General features: G+C 49.3%; 1 protein-coding gene across 11 annotated transcripts in view; it reads left to right on the plus strand.

Moving 5' to 3' along the window:
- Positions 1-8,325: 8,325 nt before the first annotated feature.
- Positions 8,326-20,871, plus strand: part of APBB2 (amyloid beta precursor protein binding family B member 2) — a 973,994-nt gene continuing 961,448 nt past the window's right edge. For 10 of the 11 annotated variants that reach the window (XM_086963922.1, XM_086963917.1, XM_086963923.1 and 7 more), the window contains exon 1: positions 8,326-8,651. The gene's annotated coding sequence lies outside the window, so the exon portion shown is untranslated. The remainder of the gene's footprint in view (positions 8,652-20,871) is intronic. The other variant, XM_086963918.1, reaches the window with a different exon arrangement.

The raw sequence follows: 20,871 nt of genomic DNA on the forward strand, positions 1-20,871 counted from the left end.
GAACTTGGTGGCCTTGATAGTGAGGCCTGCCTTTTGCAAGACCCCCAGAACATTTCTAAGGACTAGGTGATCCTCCCAGGTGGAACTAAAGACAGCAATAGATTCTAGATATGCTGCACTATAGGCTTCCAGAGCTGTGAGATCTTTGTTCACCAACCTCTGAAATGTGGCAGGTGCTGTTACGTTCCACTGAAGAGCGCCTCCTCTGCTGCATATGACTGGTGCAACATGCTGTTTAATTCGGGAAAACTATAGATCCCAGACTTCCTAGCGGCAAGGAGCCGATGGGAGGTTTCATATGGGAGCCATTTCCTGCCTTCTGTGTCGGATATTCCAGTTCGTTTACTAACGGCTGCGGAGTTGGTCTGACCCTGCACTTGGGATTCTTGTTCTTGGATTTGAGAGTTTCTGGTCTTGATCACTCGAGCGGCTATTCGGCCGATTTCCTGTTTCTGTTGTGTCCTCCGTTGGCGAGTCCTGTATGACTCATGCGGAGGACGGTTGTTTCTTTGCACAAAGGTTCTGATCCGATCCTGCATTACCCTCCGTTGGATGAGCCAGGACCGGCTCGTGCGGAGGACGATCTTTGTGTATTTTGTAAAAAGCTTTTGTTTGCATCATTTGCCCTCCGTTGGGGAGCCTGATTCTAAGGCTCGTGCAGAGGACGAAAACGCTTCAAACCTCAAAACTTCAGTACCAGGCTTGGTAATTGTTTCTTCCTGCACGGAGTTGGCGTCTTGCGGCCCTAGCAGTGGAAACTTCGTTTCTGGCACTACGAATATAATCGTACATTCCAGTCCCTTGAATCTCTGGGCGACTCAGTGATTACTGACAGAATGTACTGTACAGTGTTCCTTAATTACGGGGTGAAGTAACCCCATTCTGGATTTAGTTCTTAGTGAAATAGACTATTTTCGGACTACTCCTTGATCACCCCTACTGAGCTTTAGAGTTAGCAAAGGGTGGTATGTACAATACTTACTATCTATATATATATATGTATTTTGATACTTCAGATATGTTAGGCTCATACCAGGACAGTGGGTAAGGGTTGTTATTCCTTTGTGTGTTGCAGGTGGGAAGTAGCGTGGTCCTCAGTATTCCAGGCTTTGATGTTGGTGAAGAGTCGCTATCTTCTACAGTACAGCGTATTTATTTTCCTTTCCAGGTAGAGTGAGTGGGGGGGTAGATGTGTGGTTATGTTATATGGTTGTATTGTGGTTTTTCTAGAGAAAGGACTGGTTCAACAATCTTTATTGTTTGTCGTTTCAGGTCTCCCTCCCCGCAGTTCCCTCCCTTCCCCGCGGGCTTCTTTTGCCCTCGTCTGATCCTTCCTTAACCCTAGGCTATCACAGCATTCGGGGTTTGGATAGATCAGGAGGTGGCCTTAATTTTACATCACGCTGATTCCGAGGAACAGAAGGATAACAGGTGCATTTTTCAAACCAAACCAAAAGGAATTACAATTAATTAATAATGCCTACTAGGGGTTGAAAATGTTGTTTTTGGCTTGGCATCCTCAGAGACTCTGATTTGCCATTAGCCAGCCGTCAGGTCAAATGTACTAAGATACTTGGCTGAGGCCAGAGTATCAATTAGCTCATCTGCCCTAGGAAATGGATGTGCACCAGTCCTAGTGAATGCATTAAGGCCTCTGTAGTCTACGCAAAACCTCGTATAGCTCTTAACATCTTGGGTGTGAGGTTTTGGCACAAGGACTACTGGACTAGTCCAAGGGCTATCCGAAGGCTCAATGACACCCAACTCCAGCATCGTTTGGACCTCAGTCCTGATGCCATCTCTGACATGGTCAGGTTGTTTGTAAATGTTATTCTTCACATGCAGACTGCCACCTGTGTCCACTTCATGTATACACCAGGTGGTTTCACTGGGAGTTAGAGAAAACAAGGGCACAAACTGATTGAGAACTTTCCTGTAATCAGCTTGCTGCTGGTCAGTGAAGCTGCCTGTCAAGGCTGCTCCACCAGCTGACACATCAACAGGGTCCAGAGAGAGGAGATCAGGGAGAGGGTCATCCCTGTCAACAAAAGGCTTTAGGAGGTTCACATGAAGTACCCAGTGTGCACTTCTAGGAGTATCTAAGTCAACCAAATAGGTGACCTCATGTTTTTCTCAAGAATGGTGTGGGGGCAACTCCACACATTCTGGAGAGCTGCTGGGGCCACAAGCTCCAACACCCACACCTTCTGTCCTGGCTGGTAAACAGTCAGTACAGCCTTTTGGCCATGCCAAACTTTCTGAAGCTCCCAGCTGGCCTCAAGGTTTTTGATGGCCTTCTTCATGTACATTACATGAACACAGGCCAAGGACATAGTCCACAATATACTGTTTAGGACATTTGAAAGGCTGCTCCCAACCTTCCTTAACCAGACACAATGGATCCCTAACTGGATGTCCAAACAGAAGTTCAATTGGGATGTAACCCACCCCCTTCTGAAGAATCTCTCTGCAGGCAAAGAAAAGGCAGGGTTATAAGATATCCTATTTTCACTTGAGCTTTTCTGGGAGTCCCATGATCATACCTTTGAGGGTCTTGTTGAACCTTTCAACAGGCCCATGGCACTGTGGATGGTAGGGTGTGCCAAGCTTGTAGTTTACACCACACTCTTTCCACCTGGCAGTAATGTAACTAGACATGATGTTTGTACCTCTGTCTGTTAAGACCTTGTTAATGGAACACCACCTCTGGAAAAGACTTCTAGAAGGGCCCGAGCCATAACAGGAGCTGCAGTGGTCCTATGGGGAATAGCCTCTGAGATACCTAGTGGTATGGTCCACCACCTCTAGGATGTAACTGTGTTCAGATACTGTTGGAAGGTTAAATGGATCAACAATGTCTATCCCGACCCTCTCAAAGGGAACCCCAACCATTGGAAGTGGAATTAAGGGGGACTCTGTAGTGCCACCTGACTTACCACTGGCTTGGCAAGTGGCACAGGAGCAAAAAAATTCCTTGTTGTCTTCTGACATGTGGGGCCAGTGAAAGTGAAAGTGAGGGACAGGTCTGTCCCAAGTCTTGCTTTTGCCCAAGATGTCCTGCAAGGGGAATGTCATGTGTTACAGACAGAAGACAACCTCTGGACCTCTGAGGTATTACCAACCTCCTGGTGGCACCAGGCTTGAGGTCTCTACACACAGAGAACAGAAGCCCATCTTACCAAAAGATCCTATGGGACCCACTGACACTCTCTGCCTCCTCAGAAGCAGCAGCTTGCTGTCTGAGCTGTTCAAGAGAGGGGCAGGATTTCTGCTCCAAACTTAAGTTTGCCCTAGAGGGGCACCTGCCCCCAAGAACTCTGCCAGGTCAGGTCCAAGTTCCTCTGGGGCAGTTCCTTCACAGGGATTGAAATTGTCTCCCTCAGGAGACTGACTATCACTAGGAGTTTGGGAGGAGGATAATTCCTTACCCTTCTGACTCCTTCTTTTAGGAGCAAGCTGGTCCATTTTTTTCAGGCTCCAGTATTCCCTCAGTGCTTAGCTGTTTGGCCTGAGCCCTGGTGACAGCAAATGCACTGGCAGAGATTCCCATCATCTCTGCATGCGTCTTGAACTCCACTTCAGACCAGGCTGAAGTTACTAAATCATTGCCCAAAAGACAATCTACAGGTAGGTCTAGAGAAACCACAACTCTTTGAAGGCCAGTTTCCCCTCCCCAACTGAGATTAACAACTGCCAAGGGGTGATCAGTTGTGACATTGCTGGCGATGGTCACTTGGTACAGCTGACCAAATATAATCTGTTCAGGGGACATAAGTTTCTCTGTCACCATTATGACAGTGGCCCCTGTGTCCTTGTAAGCCATAGCTTTTTTCCATTAATCAAAGGCTATTGTTTTCATTTGTTTATTTATTTTTTGTTTTACAGAGCGCAAACTTGACCCGTTAGGGTATCAGAGCGCTTTACAGGATTAATAGGTTGTATACAAAAAAAAACATAGGCGGGGGGGGGTGGAAGCAGCACAGGCGCCAATCTTCCTGTACACTCAAAAACCCCACTCAGAACCCTTGACATTTGGGATAAAGACAGGTACATGCATTTTACAAGAGCGAGAGGTCCAAGAACCTAAGGGTGGGAGGCTGGGAGGTGCCGGGTAGGTAGCATCCGGTTAATCCAAGATGTGGCAGTAATAGGATATAAAACAAAATCACTGAGGAGAGTGCAATGCAAGCAGTAGGAGAGGAATTTGCTCATTAGGAAGGTTTTGGCCTCCTTCTTAAAGCGTGCCAGAGATGGAATTCTTCTAATGGCAGGCGGGAGTGAGTTCCATATTCTTGGTGCTGCCCCTGAGAAAGCCAGATTGTCTGTACTTGCCCAAGTTAGTCGGACTTACAAGTAAAGTGGCAAGATCCATACCACCTTCACAGACAAGGATAGTCTGAGTGGGTGTTCTTACTAGGTCAGAACTCACTTCAGAAGCCAAGGTTAATGTTACTAATCCCTTGGGAGCTGTACTACCACTTGTACTGGTGCTATTAGGGGGGCTAGCTGCCTTAGGGGCAGTGTTAGTAGCTTCCTTGGTGCTGGCCTTAAGACAATTAGTATCCCTTGTCCTATGGCCTCTCTCCTTGCATAGGTAGCACCAAGGCTTCTTTTTAAAGTTGTTGGAATTATGGGAATCACCCCCAGGGGCAGGTTTTTTTGGAAACTTGTGAAGACCCCTTTTTTTCTTTACCCTTCTCCCCACCCTTCTCTTGGGTCTTAGAAGAATCTTGCTTCTTCTGGTCACTTCCCCCCACCATTGTTTTTCTGCTTAACCCTGGTACGGACCCATTTGTCTGCCTTATTTCCTAATTCTTGGGGAGAAGTTAGATCAGAGTCCACCAGGTGCTGGTGCAGTTGTTGATTCTGACAATTATTAAGGATGTGCTCCCTCATCAACAAATTTTACGACCCCTTATAGTCCTGTACCTTGCTTCCATAAAGCCAGCCTTCAAGAGCCTTGATAGCATTGTCTATGAAATAAACCAAGTCTTGGGTGTCCCTGAACTTAACTCTGTACTGTTCAGTAATTAAACCAGGCCCATCTGTGAGGGCACTCTTCAATACTGAGTAATAAATTATCAGCATCCTTTTCTCTAACAGTGAGAGCTTGTATCTAACTTTGTTAGCAACGGAGAGCCACAGGATGGCTGTCCACTGCCCTTGAGGGACCTTCTGAACTTTATGGGCCCTCTCCAAAGCAGTGATCCATTTATGGATATCATCCCCCTCCTGGTAAGGAGGGACTAAAAGGTTCCTAGTATAAAAAGATGGTTCCCTGTCTCTAGGTACATTAGTGTTGCCACCATGGGACTCTAGTCCCAAATTCTTCCTAGCCCTCTGGACTTCTAGGGTCTCTTTGTCAAGGGCCAACTGTTCTAGCTTGAGCTTGAGTCTAACTCTCTCAAGTTTGATCAGGTTGTATTCCCTCTCAAAAGAGCCCTCCCTCTTGCTAGAGATAGGGGTCCCTATAGAATTAGCAAAAGTATTGGAACAGTGGAAGACCTGGAACTCTCCTGCATTATCTGTACCCTCCCAGGAGGTACAAAGGTGGACCGACTTCTAGGGACACCCTCTGTTTTATCAATACTATTCCTTGGGGGGATCAGAGTTCACCAGGGTGGAGTCATCAGACTCCTCCTGGTCATGCACAGAATTAAAATTACTAGGGGAAAACCGTCCAGACCCATCTTCTGGAGCATCACTACCCACTTTGTCCTGCTCTTGTGACCTATCAGGATTCTGAAGGTCTTCTACCAGAAGCATCTCTAATAGTTGCTTAGTGTTAGGGTTACTACCTGTCTTTAACTTTCTACAGGTACACAGGGTTCTAAGTTCCTCGAATTTAAGACCACTGTATCTAGAGGGTTGTGACGGACTGGGTACCATAACTAAAGATCTGGTGAATAGGTTTAGTATGGTGTTGCATCTACCTATCCTAGTGAAAACGAAACTTCCAAAGATTGGAGAAATGGTTGTGCTAGGCCCTGAACAACCAATATAAAAGTTCAGTAGAACTTACTTGCTTACAAAAATATTTGTATATGTGCATAATGCTAGTGATGGTTTTTCCTTTAATCCACACCTAGATTAGCTGCTAAAACAGTGCAGGCTTAAATCCCAACCGCTACACAGCAATGTAGGAGGCTGGCTTAGTATATGGTCTTACACAACCTTAGAAAGCTCTCTAAGTGGTAGCTGTGGAGAGCAGCCGTAAGGCTTAGTCCAGACTGAGTTTTAAACAGCTTGTTTTACCAGAACTATTCTTATAGTGTGGGTTAAACGAAAAATAACCTTACAGGTAGTTATAAAAATAGGTATATTTACTATACACACTCCCTAACACATTGGCATATCTCATATCCTTGCTGAATACAAATTCATTATCACATTTCGTCCTGGAACCTCTCATCAAAAAGCAGCATTATTATCTAGATAGAATTATCCCCACAAGTCAGGGTACCCCACAGAACGCCCAATAAAGATGCGCCGAGAACAGATTGTAGGATCAATTCATGATCAGGACTTCCTTGAACAAGGTAAAAAGACTTTCACCACCCCACAACTACTTGTATAGAATGCCCAATATCCTACCCATTCCATTCAAGCAAGCTTACCCTTTCAAGGTAATTCCTTGTTTGTCGCTTCCAAAACATACAAAACAAGGCCTTGAAAAGGTGCCATAAATCAACTTTGATGGGACACTCAGGGCAGGTAAAACTTCAGAGATGGTTTCACCATATTTTTGGTGGCCAGAATGGCATGAAGCTGTTAAGTACTTTGTATGATAACGCTATAACTGTGCCAAAGCCAACGTGGACCAATTCAGACCCAAATGGCTACTGCTACCGCTACCCACCACCATGCATGCTTGGGAGATTCTATTGTAGGACTTTATAGTGGGACTTCTGAGTGATAAATCGTATACCACCATCATGGTGGCGGCAGATACCCTTACTAAGACGGACAACTTTATTAGTTTGTAAAAGGTTACACTCCACTGCTACGGTAGTACAGGAACTGTTACAGAATGTGGGAAAATTACATGGTTTGCCCATTTCAATTCTATCAGATTAGGGCTTGCGATTTATATTATGCAGGATACATGACTTGTTTTTCAAAACGGAGTAAGTAACCCTTCGCGAACATTTACAATTAAAGGATCAGTAATTGATTTTGCTCCATAGTTCCATTACTACTGCCCTTTGCAACTCGCAAATATTAAGAGACACGGTCCATATGTATCAAGCAAATTAGCATTCGCAAAGGCCGAAATTCACAGAATTTCGGCCTTTGCGAATGCTAATTTGGGAAATGGAATGTATGAAACATTTTCGCAGCAAAATAAGGAATCGCAAATTTTGCCATTCCTTATTTTGCGATTGCACCTAAGGAATCGCAAATTTAGCGATTCCTTAAATGCAATGTATCAAAAAAAATTAATGCAAAAATGCCCATAAGGATTCGCAAATTACCACCAACTTCTAGTTGGTGGTAAGTTGCGAATTCTTTTGAAAAAGCAATTTATTTAAAAATCAAAGATGGCATATGACGCTCATACATGCCCTTAGGGCATGTATGTGCGCCATATGCCCACACATGTCATTTTCAGGGGTGCAGCAGGGTGTTCTTGTGACACCCCTGCACCCTTGAAAATATTCGCAATTTGCGATTAGCAAATTGCTAATCGCAAATATCCCCTTCATTCCTATGGGCCTCCTGGCCCATAGAAATGTATGGGAAAATTGTGATTATCAATTTTCTAATTGCAATTTAGGAATTTGAAGGAATCGCTAAAAATAAGCGATTTCCTACATACATACCGTTTTGCGATTTCTAAATAGCGATTCCTTAAAATTCGCTATTTAGAAATCGCAAATGGTGAGGATGATACATATGGCCCACGAGTTTAACTGCATCCTCCTATATGTGGTTAGGAAAGGGTTGCAAAGGCCCTTTTGCGTGTTGGAAAGCGTCCACGACCCGCTTTCGTACATTAGGAAAAAAAAGTGCTCTGCTGTCTAAAACCAGTGTTTTGCGAAAACTGGCTTGTACGTGGGATCCTTTCGTATTGTCCTTGGTGGTGTAAACCTCGCAGCTGGAATAAACACAACCGGACAATGGAGCAGCTCGATGCTTTTCGTATTTTGTATAAGCCATGAATGTGTGCACGGGTGTTTGGTGCTACATTTCACGTCTCCTCATTTTTTTTCTAACATTTCAAAGGAAAGGCGTACCCTCCTCCGGGGCGGAGTAGAAGCGAAACTCCCCGCTGGTGGCAATGCTTATCATCAGTGGCCTGCAAGGCTCGTTGTGAACACAGGACGTCGCCGCCGCCCCAGTTCTGAGAGCAGGAGCCGCATTCCTGGAGCCCGGCCCCGGCAGCAGCATTCCTGGTTTGTGCGAGGAGGGGTAGGTGGAAAGGAGGCGGGAGGGGCGGAAGGCAGGGAGGGAGGAGCGGGCCGCAGAGCCACAGATTGTTTCCTGAGGTGAGGGCCGCACTCCGGGAACCGCTTCCGGAACGGATAGGTCCCTCCAGCACCAGCAGTGGGCAGCTGAGGCTCTTGGAGCGAGTCCTGCGGGCAGAGGGGTCAGTCTGCACTGAGGAGGAGAGAAGTACGGGCCGGGCTCGGGAGGACTGACGTCTGCGGGTGAGTGTGAAGGAATATCATGGTGCCATAGCTACCCCCACCAGATCGGGGGCTTGACTAACCATCTTACATGCGATGCCCGTAAGACGTATCTCCTACGAATGATTTCATTGGAGGGGTGGGCGGCCGTGTTTGCGTTTGCATGTCATGTGTACCTAACTCAGTGCCTTCGGAGTCTGGTGGCTGTCACCAGGAGAAGCCGCACGAGTGCGGCACTTGTCATTTTCTAACGGTTCCAGAAAATATTTTTGGGATGTTTCATCTGACGGTTCAAGACATACATTGTGAGTAAAATGTCACACCGTTGCATGTATTACACAGTGCGAGTTATTACGCTTCTGTGGGGGGGCTAGCAAGGCTTTGCAAGCTAGCACTGTGGCAGAAGCGGCCGGGATCTCTGCTCTGGCCTCGGGGTGTTTGCATAGCGCCTCTGTGCAGGCGCCAGAGGACCAGCCGGCTTGTGATAGATAGTTGGGCTCACGCACGCGACGTCGCCGCCCGTGTCGCATAGACCCTTCCTCCTTCGTGAACTGCTCTTGGCAGCGCGCGGCGTCTTGGGCTCTGCAGCAGACACTCGGCTGCACGTCCCCCTAGGCCCCGACATCACTGCATGCCGGGGAGAACCACGCATTGATTCTATTTGCCCAGACTGTCTCATCAGCCGACATCCTACGCGCCTCTCCCCAAAAACGTACTGTCGGTTCCATGCGGTGCAACTTATTTTGGTATGATGGTGTCCATGAGAGCCATTGTCATGAAAAACGTGTCCCTTTCATATCAATGTGTATCTTTCATATGTATCTTTTCAGGTTAATATTGAGACACCCCTTATAACTGTTATGCTACCATTTGCAAATATAGATCCCACGTGCCAATGCCTAATTCTAGGATTAAGAGTATGTGGGTGTGTATATATGTGTGTGTGTATATGAATGTATGTATATGTATGTGTGTGTGTGTGTGTCTCCCATCCGCCCTTTCAACTAGCTGATCTCAGTGACTTTTAGAGCCTGATGCCTTGGGGGCATCTCTCGGGTGCTCCCCTAAACTGGGGAGGCTGGACAGAAACCAGCCGCCAGCGCAGCGCGCCCCAGCCCTTTTGGGTGATTAGCCAGACGGCGGAACAGATCAGTGACTATCCGTCCAGCCACCAGCCGCTAATCCCCGTGCCCGTCTGGCTTCCATGCCTTGATGCCGAGTGAAAGTGACTTTTATAAACAGGCGCGAGAGCTCACACACATGCTGCAAACACGCAAAAGGAATTCATAGTGCAGTGGTCCCGCAAGATGAGCCAATAGATTTTCGCCTAATTTGAGCTATCTTATTTTGTGTTGCTGCTGATACTTTTAAATTGACAAACTGTTAATCAGTAACTGTAAGCTCAAGTGGGGCAGTCAAGGCCTTGTACATCACTCGTCTGGTGGTAACTCCCAGTTTGTTCTCAGTTGCAACTAGAAACATACGCTTATTTTATCAGTGTATATTGGTTTCGGGTGGTATTTTAATTTGACCAATAGACGTTTCATTGTTTGTAGAATGACCCTCTAGTTCTGTGAACGAAACACAATGTGCTACAAACAGATCCTGTAGAAAACATTGTATAAACTGAAATCACCACTAGGGAATAAACTCCAAGTGGGAGTCATTATTTACTCAAATATAGAAAATTCTGCTAAAAAGGTATTTTTAGACTTTGTTGAATGGATGATCTTCATGAGCAAAATTGCAGGAGAAGATGGTGTTCATTAGAACCACATTAGTGCTCGAGAAGAACTGTGTTGTGCAACTTTGGGTTTGATCGGCCTGTAGATGTTTCCCTGGGAACAAAATGCACGAGATTCTTTTTGTTTGCTCATTCGCGGACTTAGCCTGTCCCTAAAACTTACTAGATTTAGTAGCTAATGGAGCCCAAAAAAGAGAGTGATTTGAATAGGATTACAACATTTTGACAAAAAGGGAAGACTCTGATTAGTACTATAATTTCTTGCTTTATCAGTGGACAAATAAGTCACCAGTGCACATTTCCTTGCATGTACTCTACCAAGCCTGCTTCTTAATGCCTCTTTTAGGACGGGCTTGCACGGTTTTTGTTTACTTTAGGAAGTGGTAAATATCTCTGAGCCATAGGCTTTCAGTACTTTAAAAAAATATATATATACTTTTTATTTTTACTAGATCGGTGACAGGCATAGGTGTTGTTAATTTAAGGATTTGTAGCTTGCTTTTTTTAAAAAACCTAATAGGATTTCTAGTTCCCCTAACCTGTATTATTAGATCTGCCCCTGCATTAGGACTGATGTAGAAGAATGATTTTCATCCCATTTTTGGCTTGTGTATTTTGGATATTTTAGTTACATAGCCCAATGGCCACTAGTTTTGACATCCTACTGCTCAAACTGTCCACAGGGATTACTGGATGATCTGTACTTTTGGTTGGTAGATTGTGTGATTACTTAAGAGTTTACTGTGAAGCATGATAGTGTCAGTATTCTCAGGAGCTGGTTTTGCGACGCCTGACATTTTAAGAGTTTGTCACTTGCATATCCGAGGGTAAGATTTTATGCATAAATAATGAGTGCTTCATTGTATCCAGTGCATGTTAGACTCATACATATTGCTCAATGTTGTTCTTGGTGTGAATTTCTTTTGTGATATGATATTTTTGTATAATTTATACAAAATCCCAGCAGCAAGATATGTGAAAGGCAGCGAGTCTTCTAAGACCCCCAATGCTGCCCGGCGTAGGGTTCCACCTCTAGTTCACCTTGGGTTCGTTACCAAAATAATGAGGCAAGCGCTGGGAACTGGAAGACAAGAAAAAGGTTTATTTCTCATGAGGAGACCACGTCAACTGCAGACACCGGGAAGTCTGAGGGAGGTGTTCTGCCGGCAACACCTTTGGCTCTTCCTTTTATACAGGTTTGACACAATGCATTTGTTTAATCAACATGGTTACACAAGCTTGGAGTCCCCGCCCCGGGCAGGTCAAACAGACAATTTTATCTTGCAGCTGGACCTTGCTTCAGGGTCTAAAACATGTGAGACCGGCCAGATCTAAGTCTGTTCTGTTGATAAAAACAGGTCCCATTGTTGGTGAAAACAAGTCTTGCTGTTGGCAGTACAATAAACCATGTTTGTGAGACCAGGTGCAAGGAGAGGCTTTTCCATATCAGCTGTGCATGTTGGATCTTTATGCCAAATTTCTCCTTTTGTTCTATATTTGTTTCTCGTAAGGCTTTAATTTTTGTGCTGTACTATGATCTTTCTGAAGTCCCATGATAAACCTTTTTGATGTAAAATGCATTGCCCTAATCTAATTTGGACTCAATGACGACTCTGGAAATTATTGCTCCTTAACGTTGGTCCTTTATATTATTGATCGAGAGATCGAGAGAGGGATCGAGATTGAGAGAGAAAGAGAAAGAAAAAACCAACACACACAACTAAGTGAACTTCAGACATCAGTAATGTCACAGGGGAAACCTTCTGAAGGGTTATCATCTTGATAGTTTAAAGTGTTTTCAATTAATTCTTAATCCTTTCTTTATAGTGGCATACTTATATTTCAATGTATAGCCAAGATTCTGCTGTGGCACTGGCTTGCACATGGTAACCGTACTTTACTGCAATTCCGTCTGGCTGTAAGCTGAAAGGAGTTCAGTCACCAGAGTGCAAGAGCTATAGGAAATACATTTTGTCTCCCAGTGGTTTCAGATTAGTAGAAAATCCTCACGGGAGGCATAGGTTAAATGAAATATCCCTCCTCCTGTACAGATTAATGAGTTTCACAAGAGCACAGTTATTTGCATAACTTTGTCTGTATACCCCACCAGCAGAATGAAAAACAGAGGGAACAACTGCACCATCACCCAAAGGCCATTAATGTCACATTTTCACAATTGTAAGCTGTTTTCTCTGCACAAATTCTGGCAAGTTTTACCTGGCGGAACTTGTATAGAAAAAAACACTGGGGGGCATATGTACAAGGAAGTGGCAGAGGGAGGCGTTAGCCATCAAGGCTTAACGCCTCACTCCGACACTGTAGAAACACAAGGCTGCACCATATTTACAACAATATGGTGCAGCCTTGGGTTTCCCCCTGACTGGTGCTACACTTAGCAGTATAGCGCCAAGGCAGGCAACCTTACACCATAGCGCAAGGGTGTCTGCTTGCACACGAAGATTGTTTATGTGCAGGAAGGTCTTCCTTTCTGCACATAAACAATCTTTGAATGGCATTTTGTCACTTCTATGTGTGCTGCTTAATGCAGCACACATAGAAGTCACAAGTGTGATTTTGTTTAAAAAAAATATTGTCTGTGCAGGAAGGGGGACCTTCCTGCGCATAAACAATCCAAGGCTTTTTGCTTTTTTCATGTGTCGCACAAGGCAGCACACGTGAAAAAAGGCATTTTCTCCTCGTTTCGCCAACTTAAGAACGGGTTTTCCCTGTTCTTAATATTGGTGCTGCTTCCTATTTATGCTGCCCGTGTAAATAGTGGCCAGCATCAAAAGCAGAAGGTGTTGCGGTGGAACGCTCACCGCAGCACCCACTGCCCACCCCTTTAATATTAAGCATAGCGTGAGAGGGGGCCTTATTTACAAGGCAGCATTAAAGCCACGTTAAGTGGCTTAATCCTGCCGTGTAAATAAGGCAAAGCCCGTTTTGCCACGGAAACGTCACATTTTTGTTGTGGTACCTTTTGTGAAGTTGGTCATAACAGGAACAAGTTATACTATTTCGGAAAGGGGGTGGCTTGGTCGCCGACGGGCATGGACGCGTGAGCAGAGAGCTCCGCGCCAGCCTCTGCTATTATCCTGTAAATTCGGTGCCCCTGACAGTGGTCGTCGCCCTGTGGGGTCCCCTAAGATTCGGGGGTGCCTCCGCGTGAACGGGGGCTTGGAGGGCGGCTGCCAGCGCAGAGCTGAGGCGCCGAGCGGCTGGAGGGGCGCGGCTATTTCCCAAGAGGCCTGCCGCGATCCTTGAAGCCCCGGCTCGGGGTACAAAAGGGGCCGCCGGAAGTGCGACGGGGCCGGCCGCGGCTGAAATCGAGACCGGGGTGCCGGATAGGTGCCGGCTCTCCTCCGTGAAGCACAGCCGCAAGGGGTGATGTGAGCCTTCCCGCCGACAGCTATTCACGGATCACCGCGACGGCCTGGGGTCCCGTGGTGTTTGTGCCCGGCGAGCGGGCTGCGGCAGTGGGGACCGTGCCCGACACGCCGCTGGTGGGGGAAGAAGACAAGGCAGGCCGGGGCTAAGGAGTGGTCCTGGCACGGGCCCCTCCGGGGCACGGAGGGGGCATCTGGACATTCGGGGCCAGTGAAGGAGTTGGTGTAGCCGCTGTCGCATTGGTGGGGGCCGGCCCCCCGGTAGAGGTGCGGCCATCTTGGTGAGGGCCTGCGGCGGGTCTGACGCCCCGGCCTGGCTTGAGGGGAAGGCTGCTGGCGGAGTGCTGCGGGTCGGCTGACGAGCGGCCGAGAAACGGGGCCCGCAGTGGATTACAGAACTTTGGAGGCGGCCATTGTGGATGAGGTGCCGGCCCACATTGCGGATGCTGTTCTGAGGGTCGCCATTATAGCCCTGGTGTGGCGGCCTGCTGTGGGGCTAATTGGATTGCTGGCCAAGCCAGATTCGCCGATCGCGGCTGCTGTGAGGGAGGATCAGAGGAGGCCGGGGACAACGTGGGCTGCTCTGTTTCGGCCTTGTAGTGGAGGTAACCTGCTGCATCGACAACGGTGGTGGAGGCCGGGGAGAGTACCCGTGGCCGGGTGTGACCACGTGAGCGGCTGATGAACTGGGGTGACGGCGTGAGAGGCAGCCGCGGTGCTCATTGGACCACGGGAGCGCTGCTGGGGCGGCTCCCTTTCTTCTTCCCTCTCCCCCCCCCCCCCCCCCCACCCACCTGGCTCACCCCCACACACCTGAGGACAGCTCCTCCCTATGGGGGACCCACGTGAAGCCGCGACAATGAGGGTGGAGACGCCGATGCCCGGCAGCTATGGACCAAGGGCTTGGAATGGGACCTTTTGGTTATGCTTGGCGTGGTGGCAGTGATGACTGAGGCCATACCGACCAGGCTGCTGAAAAGGTGACTGGCCCGCCGGCGCCGCGGCACGATGGGTGAGTCTTGTCCCCGATGAGACCCTGGGACTGTGATCGGAGGGGTTTGTTGCCAGCGGCTGTGTGGACTACGAACGAGCTGGAGGACGGTTCCACCTGATACTAGTGTATAGGGGGTTGGTGGCTACGGGCTCCTCACGCCGCAGGTTTGGATTGGAGTAGACGCTACCGGGTGTCATGGGGAAGACGCAGCCGAAGCCTGGGGCAACACCCCTAGTTCTACGGAGGACCCTCTGGGGACCCAGGATCAGAGTGTAGCAGGGTCGCAGGCGGCAGGCCTACAGCAGCAGCAGATGGACCAGATCCTTCAAGCCATTTCGAACACGAGAGAGGCGTTGAGCCTGGACATAGTGCAGGTCTCATCAAGCCTGGGATTGCTGCGTGCTGATCATGGCAAGTTGGCGGACCGCGTCAAGCAAACGGAGGTGTCGCTGGAAACGTTGGAACCGGCTCACAAGGCGACGGAAGTGGCGGTGGGGGACTTGCTTCGACGGGTGCAGCAACTGGAGAAGAGGGCGGAAGATGCGGAAGGGCGCAATCGGCTCAACAACATTCGGATATTGGGTCTCCCCGAGAAAATTGAGGGGGATGATCTGGTTCCCTACTTGGAAGCTTGGTTGCGGGATGTGGTCGGCCCGGAGGGCTTGACGCACTTCTACACTTTGGAGAGGGCGCACGGGGTTCCTGCCCGTCCCCCCAACGCCTGGTCGTCCACCTCGGGCGGTGGTGGCTCGCCTTCTGCACTTCAGAGACCGTGATGTGATCCTACAACGGGCTCGGATGACTGCCCACTATCGGGTGGACAATGCATCGCTCTCCATCTATCCTGACTACTCTTACGAGGTTCAGCGTAGCCGCTTCTCATTTCTGACGGTTAAGAGGGCCCTCCGAGAAGAGGGCATACAATACTCTCTTCTATTCCCGGCGCGTTCTATTCCCGGCGCGCCTGAAGGTGATGGTGGACGGGACGACGACCTTTTTCACTACGCCGGACGAGGCGTGTCACTGGCTGGAGTGGTACCGGGCTGGGACGGATGGTGCTGGAGGAGCGGAGTTGTCGGGGGAGGCCTGACCTAAATCTCGCAGGAGTCGTCGCCCTCGGAAACGCATGTTGCACGACCGGACACCATCGACATCGGAAACGGAGCTGAAGAAACAGGCTGCCTTACAGGCGGTCTCGGCCATATCGGGTGTGGTGACCACTGAGCCGACCGCAGAGGCAGGATCTCATCCGGGTTCGGAGGAACTGGTGTGTGATGGTTCCGAAGAGGGCTCTGGACCCTTGCCCACTGTTACACCAGGGCCTGCTGACGGACTTCTAGATGAATGACCCCGTGAGACTCTGATCTGAGTGCAGTGAGGGGGTGTGATATGGGTCTCTGCCCTTGGCGAGGGAGTTGGGTGTTTTATCCTGTGTCTTCATAGGGGTGGGAGCCAGTGGTTGGGGGGTGGAGGACTGTTCGAGGGGGGCTCTGCAGGGACGGGGGCCCACCTGAGGGGGGGATTATCAGTTTTGAGGTTGAGCGCACAAACACATGGCATTAGGAACAAGGTCCGGCTTGTGTTGGTGTAGAGCCACCCCCTCTTTCTCACACGAGCTGTGAGACTCTGGTAGCTTCCAGAGTGTTTTCATTTGTTGGAATCGGGTTTGGATGGGGTACTGTGGTTTAGAGTCTGTTCTGGGGGTGGGAGGGAAGGGGGTTAGATTGGGGTGTTTTGGGCTGTTGGGGTTTGTCAGTGTGCCCCTTGTTCACGGTGGGTTGATGTCCGGTTGTGTGCTTCCTTATGGCGACCCAACTTGAGTTGAAATGTGTTACCTGGAATGTGCGGGGGCTGAACTCCATGAGGAAACGTTATAAAAAGTGCATGCATTCTTAGTCCGTAGGGTGGTTCAGGTGGCCTTCTTGCAAGAAACTCACTTAGATCAGGCAGAGGGACGGGCATTGCAGCGGCGCTGGAGAGGGCAGTTGTTTTATACCACTTATTTGGCATTTGCCAGAGGGGCCTTAGTTTGAGTGCGCGCAGGGGTTTCCTTTCAGCCTTTAAGCACAGTGGTAGACTCGGAGGGCAGGTTTATGGCTGTGATGGGCCGCCTGGATGGTAGAGATGTGGTGTTTTGTAGTGTCTATGCCCCGAATGTTGATCAGGCCGCTTTTTTTCCGAAGCTCTCGGGAGGTTGGTACCATTCCTGACTGGGGTGGTGTATCTGGGGGGCGATTTTAATTCTGTCCTAGATGTAACGTTAGATCGATCCCACCCTCCGTTGGCTCAATCCGTAGTGCATAGAGTGGCTAAGGTGAGACGGGAGTGGCAGGATGCATGGAGCTTAGTAGACGCCTGGCGATTACATCATCCAGGGTTTGCATTGCGTCTACTGTGGGCACGCGTAAGACGTTGCTGCGAGAGATAGCACGAGAGGATGACTGCCTGAGGCAAGCGGAGAGGGATAGCCACACGACAGTGGATGGGCAAGGGGCTGTGGTGACGGGCGTGAGAAGTTGGCCGCTCAAGTTGAGCAGCTTCGCTGTTTCGACCATAAGGAATACATGGTACGGGCCCATGCCGAACGGGACTAGGGGGGGGGGGGACGCTCCTGGCATGGTTAGCCAATCCTGTTGCCAGGGGCTCCCCAATACTGTCGTTGACTACAGAGAGCGGTGGCTTGATCCATTCACAACCGGAGATTAATGACCAGTTTTTGGCCTATTATGCACAGTTTTACCAGAGTAGGATGAGGGACCCGCCTTGTGGCCTTAGCAAGCATCTGGAGGCAGCGCAGTTACCACGGCTGGACCCTGAACAGGGTGACAAGCTTGGCGAGGCTTTTACGCTTGGGGAGATCCGAACAGCGATTAAACATATGGCCAGGAGGAAAACGCCGGGTGCCGATGGTCTCCCGGTTGAGTTTTACACCGCATACATTGACCTCTTGGCGCCGCAATTGCAATTGATGTACAGGGAGGCGTGGGATCTGGGTAGGCTGCCTTCTACTACCAGCGATTATAGTGCCATTACTGAACCGGGGTGGCGACCCCACGGCGCGATCGGCATACAGACCACTGTCCATGGTTACGATGGATTACATGGTCCTGAGTAAGATTTTGGCCTCGCGACTCTTGGAGTACATGAGCACTCTAGTACACCCGGATCAGGCGGGCTTCATCCCCACTAGGAATACTGCGATATGTATACGGCGGTTGATTTGGATTATGGGGGATGGTGCTCAGCGGAGATGGGTTGTCAGTTGATATAGAGAAGGCCTTTGACAGCGTGAAGTGGCCTTACCTGTACCGGGTGTTGGAGGGCTTTGGCCTCTGAGACCGCTATATTCGATGGACTAGGCTGTTGTACGCCTCTGCCTCGGCACGGGTTTGTACGAGGCGCACTATATCAGAGGCGTATCCGGTGGAGAGGGGCACCCGTCAGGGTTGTTCCCTATCCCCGTTGCTGTTCGGCTTGGCGATTGAGCCATTGGCGGCGCACACTAGGCATGGGAGGTTCTATGACGGTATCATGTTCCGCGGAGAGATCCAATTCATTTCCCTGTATGCTGATGATCTTTTGCTGTACCTGGGGGACGCAGATGTGTTTTTGTGGGGAGCCAGGGCACTTCTGCAGGAGTTTGGCTGTCTGTCGGGACTTCGAGTGAACTAGGGGAAGACCTGCTTATTCCCTTTGACATTAGGAGGCCGGAAGCCCCTGGAGACGGGGGAGCTGCGGTGGGAGTATCTGTGTCTATCTTACTTGGTCGTCTGCATTTTTCATTCTCCATCCGACTTGCTAGAGGGGAACGTGGGCGGGGCGCTGAGGGGACTTAAGGGCAGTAGGGAGTTTTGGCGACCCTTCCCCTGTCAGTGGCTGGAAGGGAGGCACTGTTAAAGATGGTGGCGCTTCCGATGTTGCTTTATTTCTTCCGCACCTTGCTGGTGTGGATCCCGGCGTCATTCTTTCGAACGCTCCGGGCACTGATTGTAGGGTTCCTCTGGGGTTCGGGCAGACGGCGGGTTGCATTGACCACGCTGTTGAGACCGAGGGGGGTCTAGCTGTCCCGGACTTTGAGTGGTACTATCTGGCGGCACAGTTCCAGTGGCTCACACAGGCGATCGCGCAGGAGTTCAAGGGTCCTGATGGTCCGCAGGGTAGGGTCATCCCCCGACATGTTTCATTTATAGTGCTCCAGCAGCGGCTTGGGCTTCGTCAGCTCACCCTCTAGGAATGCACCCTCCGATTGTGTTGGAACCAAAGCCAGCGACGTGCGGGTTTCGCCTGCCCCTATGCCCCGGAGATTCCTCTGGGCATGTGTACTGCTCTCCCGCATGGAGGGGATTGGTCTGCGCTGGCTGGCTGGGAGGAGTTAGGAGTCCTCATGCTGGGGGACCTATATAAAGATGGTACCTTGCTATCTTTCAGGAGCTGCAGGACCCCTTTGGGCTGCCGAGGGGTGATTATTTACTGCATGCGTCCCTTGTGGCACGGATTAGGAAACACTGGAGGATAGGGCTGCTGGAACCCCCGACCTCGCTGGGCTGCCAGTATGTTACCATGGCGGCGGGCACTTTTAAGGCCATTACGTTCCTCTATAGGCGGCTATCGACGGAGGGGCTTCTGCCCCTGGAGATGTTGCGAGGCAAATGGGAAGCAGATCTTGGTAAACCCATTCCTGAGACAACCTGGCCTCAGCTGCTGCAGAGGGCTTGGAAGGGCACACGCAATGCCAGGTTCCAGTTGGTTCAATTCTTCACGCTGCACAGGGCCTATTTGACGCCAAAGAAAATTCTGCAGTATTTTGAAGGCACGCATGCACCGTGCCCTAGGCGTCATGCGGATGGTGCTGATTTTGGTCATATGTTTTGGGCTTGTGCAGGTCTGGGGTCATATTGGGAGGATGTGGTGTCATGTTTGAATCGAGTGACGGGTCGCACACTGACGGTTGAGATGGGGACTTGCCTCCTGCTCTGCTTTCCACACACTCCTGCCACTAAAATTACTAGTACATTTTGCGATTTGGGGCTGATTATGGCAAAGAGAGAGCTTATTGTGCATTGGAAGTCCAGCACGGGACCCAGTTACCTTAGGTGGAGGGCGAGTTTGTTGAGATGGGCAGGTAGTGAGGGGACACTTCGTTTGCAATTAGCATGGCGCACCGCTATTGATAGGGCCTTCGAAGCAGCGAGGTAGAGCTTCAGGCGCCAGAGGAGGAAGACGAGGGGCAGGGAGATACAGTGGTGGAGGGGCAGGACGGGGGTGCTGCGGAGGGGGGGTTGTAGAAGTGATCAGTGGCACCAGGGTGAGGGGGCGTGCCAGGAGGGGAGCTCGCTCGCTCTTTCTGGGGTTTGTTGAAGTATTGGGCCATCAGAGCGGGGGCACAGGACACTTGCATACAGACGGCGAGAGTACATATATATTTCTCCTTTTCAGTGGGGTTTACCCCTTTCTTTTTGGGAGGGGAGCACACGGGGGGGGGGGGGGGAGGGAAACTGTCCGTATTCCTGATGCGAGAGTGAATAACCAGGGCACACTGACGGGGGGTGGGGAAAGAGGGGAGGGGGGGTTGGGGAATTAGGGCAAAGTATGGGATGATGATATTGCATATTGCACATAATGTCCACTGACCACCTGTGTGCTGGTCCTGGACTTTACGATTAGGGGAGGTGTCTGTTGGTTTCAGAAAATAATAAAAATCTTTCAAAAAAAAATAATAAAAAAAAAAGTTATACTATTTCGGGGCAAATTAGATGTCGCCTAAAACATTATCATTGGATGCTATATTTGATCTACTTTTTTTTAATTTATTTATTTTAGAAAATAATGGTTTAATAATAATAAACGCTTAATTAATAGACAGACAACATGATTGACTTATTTAAAGGCACGAATAAAATGTGTGACACAGCACATGTCCCGCGTTATACAGACTTCTATTAGTAAGGGACCAGTGACCATGTAGTGGTGTATGTGGACTGTTGTGAACTCAAAACTAAGAGTTGTTAATACACTTTGCCTTTGCATGTCAGCCTATATAGTTATCAGTCAGCCCAGGAGGAAAGGGACCCTAGCTCAAGAAGTTAGGGAGAACTTTTGGCCAGCTCTGGAAACGAT

This window comes from Lissotriton vulgaris, chromosome 3_2, assembly GCF_964263255.1.
Source record: "Lissotriton vulgaris chromosome 3_2, aLisVul1.2, whole genome shotgun sequence".
Taxonomy (NCBI): Eukaryota; Metazoa; Chordata; class Amphibia; order Caudata; family Salamandridae; genus Lissotriton; species Lissotriton vulgaris.